General features: G+C 35.0%; 1 long non-coding RNA gene across 1 annotated transcript; it reads right to left on the reverse strand.

Annotated features, from left to right (window-relative positions):
• Positions 1-3,932: 3,932 nt before the first annotated feature.
• On the reverse strand, positions 3,933-7,220 carry LOC127853169 (uncharacterized). The gene is made up of 2 exons (XR_008036508.1): positions 6,211-7,220; positions 3,933-5,378 (listed from the first exon to the last, which is right to left on the reverse strand). It is a non-coding gene; the product is annotated as an uncharacterized LOC127853169 (long non-coding RNA).
• Between the last annotated feature and the right edge of the window lie 2,086 nt (positions 7,221-9,306).

Here is a 9,306-nt window from a genome sequence, read left to right on the forward strand (position 1 = left end):
TAATTTGAAAACACACGTATCACGTCAACAATGTGCAAAGTATATACAATAAATAGTTATCATATATGGGTTAAAATCAATCAAAATCAAAACATTTCTACAACTCCGTAACTTATACATATGAATAAATGTAGATGTAGTTTACTGTGAAATTATTATATCGGGTACATATAGAGATATAAAAAAAAAATACGTGATTGTACACTCCATCAGAGCCTTGACTTGACCATCTACGTGTATTCGGCACATTGGGCACTTGCGCATGCGCGCATCCTTAGCAGCTGACCATGTGACCGCAAGATTAAAAGACAATGCTTGCCTTCCGATCAATACATATTTTGCATGTCGTTTTGACGCCGATTTTCTTCTCCGACATGTTTTACAAAATCTAAGGAAGTTTATTAAGTAAAATGAATAATTATGAAGCATAAGGAGCCATGTAAGTTTGCATATGCTTTATTTTTGTCATCTCAATATATTTGTATATGGTTCGCAAGAAGGAAGATCGTTTTTAGATACATGTATGCCTTCTGACCAACCAATCCTTATTAATTTGCATGTTTATTATGTTTTCAAGACTTTCGAACTTTCGTGAGTCCTGCTCAAATCAAATGCTACATCCTGCTACATATCAAATTTGTCTCATATGATCTATGTTCATTCTGGCTCTAACTTTAAATTGAGCCTTGCTATGAGAAAACGGATTCGAATACATGTGCGTAAAGTTTCCTTCAAGATTAGCCTGTGCAGTCCATACAGGCTTATCAGGAACGGCACATTCTGCTTATCATGGATTTTCGTTTTACTTGAATTAAAAAAATAAATAAATAAAAGCGGAACGTTTATGCTGTCCGGTTAACGCTTCTCACTTAAGCGACCCGGGTTAAATCCCCGTTCCCGGAGCATTTGAGTTTGGTTTGTGATAACCATAACCGATAGGTGGGGTTTCCTACGGGTACTCCGGCTTTCCCCCACAAAAGAAGACCCCGTCAAAATTAAAAATGTCTTTCAGTAAAAAGCAATAGGAAATTTCAGCTTTAAGTCCAAATTCATCCCAGCTTTCGTGAGTCAAATAGAAAAGTATATAGGGATGCTTTGACTTATTCCGGTTCCTCATATAAAGCAGCTAAGACGCCGAGGGACCTATTAAACTTCGAAATACGCACTTACACAGCGGAAAGTATCATACATGATGTGCGGCCTTCACAGGCTAATCAGAGACGACATTTTCAGCACATTCATTAAGCCTCATTATCCCCCGCCATAGGCGGAGGGATATTGTTTTGGCGTTGTCCGTCCGTCCGTATTTCCGTCCGTCCGCCTTTCCGTCCGTACGTCCGGAGCCATATCTTGGAAGTGCTTTGGCGGATTTCATTGAAACTAGGTATGAGTATATATATGGATAAGAGGATGATGCACGCCAAATTGTACTGTACACCATTTATTAATAATGGAGTTATGGCTCTTTGTATTTTGAAAAAAAAAATGCTTTTAATTTAACTAGAGCTTTATATCCATTAACACATGAGCCAGAGCCATAACTCTTGCCATAGTTGTTCGCATTCATCTGGCGGTGCTTCACATTCAACACCCATACTCCTAGGGCCTAAGGTCAAGGTCACACATTGAGGTCAAAGGTCACAAATTTGATCAATGATTAATTATTAAGTCACTCCTTAACTATGCCAAGAAACGTGCCATAGTTGTTCTCAATCATCTGGTGGTGCTTCACATTCCACACCAATAATCCTAGGGGCTAAGGTCAAGGTCACACATTGAGGTCAAAGGGCTTTGTCCATCCGTCCAGAAAACTTTTGTGTCCAGAAGCATATTGGCGGGGGATATCAATTCAACGAATTTGCTTGTTTTCTCAGAGCGGAAGCCTCTCAATTCCGCCTCAAAACTTTGACACAGATAACGTGATTTCAAGATGTTTACACTATCAGTGCATCGCCCCATTACAATTATGGTCCGTGTTTTTGTTTTGAAACTAATGATTTTTGTTGACACGTAAAGTGGTTACTTTCATGTAAGCTTTTTTTTCCTTTCAAAGGCGCTCACTTAAAAAGCCGCAAAAGGTTGCGTTATAATTATCAATGGTATTTAAGACAATGCCGTTCTTCTTAAGTTTCAAACCTCCGCAGACATATCGTTGTCGAGGATCGTCAATTGTAGAAGCGATGGAAGGTCATGCAGTGTGGATAAGTTAGTACTTCATATATGAAAGGTCGGTCGTTAAAGAGAACACTCTTTTACTAGAGTTATTGTTTAAAGGACCGAAACAATGGACCATCTGGTAACCGCTTAAGACCACAAAGAGCCTTTATAATTAAGCCTATTACCAAACATCCGTTTTTCTCAAGTCTTTTAGCGTTATGCGCTGATTATGAATTAATTTACCATCAGTACTTTTTTGAGTACGTGACCAGTGTTAACATCAACCTACTCTAGCTCAGACGTTTAATTCCTTGTTTACAAGTAGAATCTCATCGTTCATTGTGAGAAATGGCTCCCTACCAGGAAGTACTTTTCTTCAGTATTTAAAAAGATAACTTGTAAAAAGCTGCCCAAGCGATGTAAATAAATCGGAACTGTCCACGTCCGGGTTAAGAAATAGAGATCATTTAGCGATAACATCCATAAATTTGGTAATAAAACGACACGATGAATTAACAACATATCATATCGCCTTTTCTTTATTCGACGAGATTGTGTTTTTTACCCATCATCTTTCCATGTCATTTTCAATGTCAACCGGTGTTTTGTGAACACTCGCACCGCATAAAACCCAATAATTTAATGTTGGTTAATCGTCACCTTTACTTGATAGGACATTCACATGGCGTGTCAAAACTTTCATGTTACTATATATTCAACAGTTAGAAAATAAACATGAATTCCGCGAGTGTTGACCCGCAGTTCAAAGTCTCTTAACTATATAGTTAACTGTTAAACCGTGGTTTAAGACATTAATGTGCACTTCGCTTGCCAAAGGTAATGGTCGTGATTTAATTTGTCCTCTCTTAACTTTAGAATTAAGAGACTTTGAACTGCATTTCAAAGTCTTAAACTTCGTTTCAAAGTCTTAAACTGCGGTTCAAAGTCTTAAACTGGGGTTAAGACGAGCGGAATGCACATTAATTATTTAACAGTTAACTATAGGGTTAATAGACTTTGAACCCGAGTTCAAAGTGCCGTTTGCACATTTATTCCTTAAACCCGAGTTCAAGAGTTTGAACCGCGATTCAAAATGTGTCTAAAAATATATATACAAATCTCTTATCTACATAATTCAGAGACAGCCAATCAGCGGAGCTTAAACAACAATTAGAAGGCAAATTTCACGATTCATTTGTCGTTTCTTAAGTATAGAGTTAATAGACTTTGAACCGCGGTTCAAGGTCTTGAACCCGGGTTTAAGGAATTCATATGCAAACGGCATTTTGAACCCGGGTTCAAAGTCTCTTAACTATATAGTTAACTGTTAACCCGTGGTTTAAGACAATAATGTGCACTTCGCTTACCATACTTCTGAATCGCACTTAAAGTAGGTGATGCATTAAGGTTTATTTACAAGAAACAACAAATCACACACAAAAAGCTTAGCATGTTTCTATCAAAAGCCTGGTTAACATGGCACGTTCGCTTTCTAAAAATATACATTGGTTGGATTCCGCGATAAGTTATCCGAAAAAAAACGCATAATTTAGTAACTAAATAATAGAAAATGTGTCGTAAAAGCCACCTTACCGAAGGAATGTAATTTTATCATATGTTGGTTTCTCTATTGTGTGTGCTGTGTCAATCGTTATCTTGCTATATTGTTCTTATTATGTATTTAAAAAGGTGTGTGCATTCAGATCGTATCTGTATTGTGTGTATACGATAAGCTCACATAACCAATATCCTTGAAATATTACAAACAAGGAAAAAACATAGCACACAGTTTAATATGGCTTGTTATTCGTATTTGCATTGTACATTCAAAAACACCATAATAGAGACGAATTAAACGCATGCTTTTCAAAATTTCACGTTTGAAAAACCTTTTTGTGATTTCCGAAGACCAAACATATAACTGGATATACATTGCATGAAGTGAAGCCGTTTTTATCGAGCTTTTATTTAATATTCTAATACGCTTACTGAACGTTGTTGCAAAACCCTAGCACTATTGTTATATTTATATCGTGGATCATTGAGTTAATTCAGGTTCACAGTTAAATATTACTAAATATTATGCCTTGCTCTGAAAATAGAAGTAGTATTATAACACGATTAGGCTAGTTTACATATATAAATTGTGGTATCCTGAAAGCCAAATTCAAAATTCAGTCATACTTAGGTGAAAAAGCCATTGCAATTTACCTCAGGAAAACGATTTAAAAGAACAATTATGTACTCTTTAATAGTCAAGAATAAAACAAATAAACTTCCATAAAAAACAACAATATCAGAAGTTCCTTAGTGACCCCGTTATGCAAAATAACGTAGCAGAAAAAATGGCCAGATTAATTGTGCATTTTAATAATAGTGTTTAACAATAAGCCTTTATTAAACCAAGGGCACTGTCTAGTGTTTGTAAGAAGAGCGATGTAAGGATAGTAAAGGGACTTGTCCACAGTTTGTCAACATAAGACTTTCCAAAATTGTGTCACACATTAAAACATTAAAAACCAATTGACGAGTCCAAACAAAAATGACACAAGTGCTAGACTGGTAGTATGAAATTAATCGGTCTGAACCAAATAAGTAAATAACGTCTAAATCAAACATAACAAATTTAAATTGCACACTTAAGCATGAAACCCAACGCTGTTGTAACATCTGGTTTTCCGAATTTCATATGACGTGGGTTTTTTTCCTTTCCTGATAACACTGGTTTGAAGGTCATGCACATTTAACGATTGCTGTTTTCATTTTACTAAATGCCCATATGATTTGGGTAAGTATTTTATCTGGAGAGTTTAAACCGCTAGTAACAAATAAATGCCAAACTGCATTCATTAATTTTATTTGCACAACATACCAAGAACATGCAATATAAGTACATACATATGTATGTGGGATAGAGCTGATAAAAACACAACTCTTCTGCAATATAGTGTTTCCTTAGTTACAAAAATAAAAATAAATATTTTGTAGTGTATTATATAAATTGTAATCGGGTACAAAAAGATACATTCACTGCATCAGAGCGTTGACTTGACCATTTATTCTTACACGACACATGGGGCACTTCCGTAGCGCATGCGCACATCCCACGCAACTGACCACGTGACCACACGGCAGGAAAACGATGCTTGCCTTCCGGTCGATGCAAATCTTGCATGTCAATATGTCATTTAAAAGCTGATTTTCTTCCTCCATCCGTTTGACTAAAAAACAACTGAGTGCTTTTAGTAAGTGATAAAAGTGTGATAAATAGTTATTTAATACCGAATTTGATCGTTTCATCAATGCGTGGGATCCTGACACAACATTCATTATTTACTCGACCTGGTTAGGATTCAGTGGATTCTATCAATAGCAATATCAACAGCGGTTAGGAAACAACAAATAAAGATGTTCGAAACACCTAAACAGCATAAAATGACTATTCTTGTCTTTCTTTTTTAATTGTGCGAGCACCCTTTTTTCACAGAAGAGCTGTTTAAAAAAATAGACTGATAATGGAAATGCCTACGAAACATGTTGTTTATTTTATGTTAACGGTTAATGGTACAAACTTGCAGTGTATAAAAATTAGGTAGCGTCTTTTAAAAAAAAAAGCATTTCATCTCTTGTAAGTCTGAATCAGTGTGTCACAAATAAATATGTTGATTTATTTAGGTAATTTAATTTGCATTATTTCCTTTTCATAACAAGTCAGTCAATTTTATGGGATTCCTGATAAATCTAAATATAGCCTGTATAAGAAATCACTTCTATTTATATCAAATTTTCTAAACAGATAAGTTGAAATCCCGCATATCATACGCTTGGTAAACTAAACTTAAAATAATATTTATAATCGCAAATTAAATTGCGCCTGCAATAAAGTGTTCACATACCTTCAATTAAACGTAAAAGATAGTATATTTCTACAACATCAATTGCAGATAAATAATGTAATAAAATAAAAATAAGTAAGACATCATTATTACACCTCTTATCAAACATTTATTAATTTACAATGCACACTTATGGATTTTATTTTTATATATTTACCAGTTTCCATGTCGTAGTAATGAGTTTCTGTTGCTTCTCTCATTTTATTATGAGCTTCATCTTCACATTTCTTTACATCATATTGACCATCGTTTGTATAAATTGCATTAATTGGAACATTATCCGATTCGTTTGCGTTGCTAAGAAAAGGACAGTCTGGTTTTACTGTTCTATGCAAAGTCCAGTATGGTGTATCACTTTTCCAATCATCAAACAAAAACCCACACCAAAAACACACCACAACTGTTCCAAACCCTTGATAGTGAAATCCATTCTTCGCCAGAGTAATAAAACTGACGTTTTCCTGTCCTTTTGGAAAGTTTGCATATGATTCAAACCGTGACCATTCAAAACGCATCAACGACCTTGAATTGTGTGCTTGTTTTTCTTTGATATAAGACGCAAGCGTTGATTTCGAGGTCATACTGTGCATGCAACTGCAAGAAGCTGAAGTTTGTTAAAGTCATATGCCAAAACGAAATCGAAAGTACACGTCAACTATCGTCTTGATTGTGACGTTTCTTTTAAACGGTATATGCTTATTAAGCAAAAGTCTTAATAATACAGAATATATCGTTTCTTACAACGCACAAAGAGGTATTCAATTTAACAATGAATAAAATATATAAATATTATTATATGTTGTGTCATAACTATAAAACTAAAATGTAGGCAGGTCCGATTAGTTCCCACAATAATACGATTATTGATTAAATTCAATACACTGTCTTCTTGGTTAATTTTAATGCAATTATAATTCAATGCCAGTAAAGATTGTGATACCAAAAGAAGAATCAACTAATTGGTATACCGCATTATACCAAGTCAAACTTATATGAATTCCGCATAACACTGTCATATTGTAACAAGAGCTGTCAGAAGACAGCGCTCTCGACTATTCGAGTGCTTGACAGTATAACGTAAGCCATCATGGGGAAATTGTTCATATTCAATAAGTTCAAGGTAATATAGTCATATTCTATCTGGAAGAGGACCATAATTGAAACATATTGATCGCCTATGTTTTAAAGAAGTTGTACATTGTAGACGATTCTGAGTTAACAGGTATATTTTCCACAATCTATTGAACATTTGTAAAGACATAAAACAAACTAATTAGATATTGTTTTAAGTTTGATAGCAATAGCTTGGGTTGGATGGTTGGACGGTCCTTAAAAAATAAAATAAAAAAATATTTTATTTTTTTTTACCATGTTTCAAAAAAAATCTTGGGTGGGTGGGGGGGGTTGGGGTGGACAGAGGGGTATACAATGGGGTGTGGTCATTTATTAGATGATCTTTCAAAGATAAAAAGGAAAAAAATAGGGGGGGATTCTGGGGTGGGGCGTGGGGGATGGTTTGGGTGGAGTCCATTGTGATGCGTCAGATAAGTGTTGTTTTGTCAAAGTATGAAACAAATCTGATCATAAAAAAGAAGTTATGGAAATTTAAGCATACTTTATCAATTTGACCTTGAGAGTCAAGGTCATTCAAAGTTCAAGGTCAAATTCAAATTGCCAGGTACAGAACCCTCATGATAGTAAAAAAGTATTTGAAGTTTGAAAGCAATAGTCTTGATACTTAAGAAGTAAAGTGGATCTTAACACAAAATTTAACCAAATATTCAATGTTACTAAGACAGAAAAGGGCCATAATTCCGTTTAAATGCCAACCGGAGTTATGCAACTTGCCCTGTACAGCCCCCCTACGATAGTAAGCGAGTTTTCCAAGTCTGAAAGCAATAGTTATGATATTTTAGGAGTAAAATAGACCAAAACACAAAACTTAACCAAATGTTCAACTATCTAAGTATAAAAGGGGCCATAATTCTGTCAAAATGCCAGTCAGAGTAACATAATTTTGCCTGCACAGTCCCCTTATGATTGTAAGTGTTGCAAGTATGAAAGCAATAGCTTTGATACTTAAGGAATAAAGTGAACCTAAAGTCCTAAACACAAAACTAAACCAAATTTTCAATTTTCTAAGTATAAAAAGGGAACATATTCTGAGCTGCATTTTTTAGAGAAACGAAAAATTCTAGACGGAAAGCACGCACCAATTTCCCAACATAGACCTTAAAATGAGTTATATTCTAAAATATCCATAACGCGGACGCATCGCTTTATTCAGCGACATTGGTGACTTAAACTCCAGAGTAAATTTTAGCTACGACTCTATGACTTGCGTATGTTCGTTCTGACGTACGTTACTGTCAACGGGCAGTAAGAAAAACAAGAAATATCTTTTAAAATAGATATACGGCGTTGATTGTGGTTGAAGTTGGTGAAAGGTAAAGAGTTCAATGAATGAGATGAAAGATAGCGAATGTCGTTTTCTGTGCAGTTCTTAGCTGCAGCACACGCAGTACGGGATGTTACGCGGAGTTTTCGCGGCTTATTTTACATTATTACATATTGCTGGTCATAAACCTAAAGATACAAAACAGATAACCAAAAGAAGAATGGAAGTGAAATTAAAACATGAGTCAACCGGCAACACGTGAAGTATCCGTACATATTTTAAAAATTTATACGCGCGTTCTTCAAACAAACCTGTTTTAGTGGTTTGTCGGGAATTGCTATTTGAATCGATTATTAACAGTATCGAGAATCATCGCGCTCATGCTTAATACATTAGTCAATATGGTTGAATAATTCTTGTTAAATTAATCAAAAATACTATGTATCATGGTATTGTTGAAAACACATTAAGAATCTATTATAGACATACCATAATTATATCGCTGAATATCTTCATTTAATATATTTCTGGTCTAAAGAAAATTCCAGTTCACGCGAAAGCGTCTATATTATATAACGATTATTTTACTGGCCGCGAACTGACCCTGATTATTTGCGGGTTGGAATGCAATGCATTGAAGTGAGGCCACGCTTCCACTGCTGGAACGACGGCTTGTTTAAAACTTTATACTTTTACATGTTAAATGTTCAATTTCGAAAACAATTTAAAATGGTTTGGCCAAAACGAATATCAGGATAGGGAAAACGATACTTTTATGAACTTAAATATACTAGTACACAGTCTGGAATATGGAAGTAATTACTAAATACGCACAAAAACTGTATTGATATCAAG

The sequence above is a fragment of the Dreissena polymorpha genome, chromosome 12 (genome assembly GCF_020536995.1).
Source record: "Dreissena polymorpha isolate Duluth1 chromosome 12, UMN_Dpol_1.0, whole genome shotgun sequence".
Lineage (NCBI taxonomy): Eukaryota > Metazoa > Mollusca > Bivalvia > Myida > Dreissenidae > Dreissena > Dreissena polymorpha.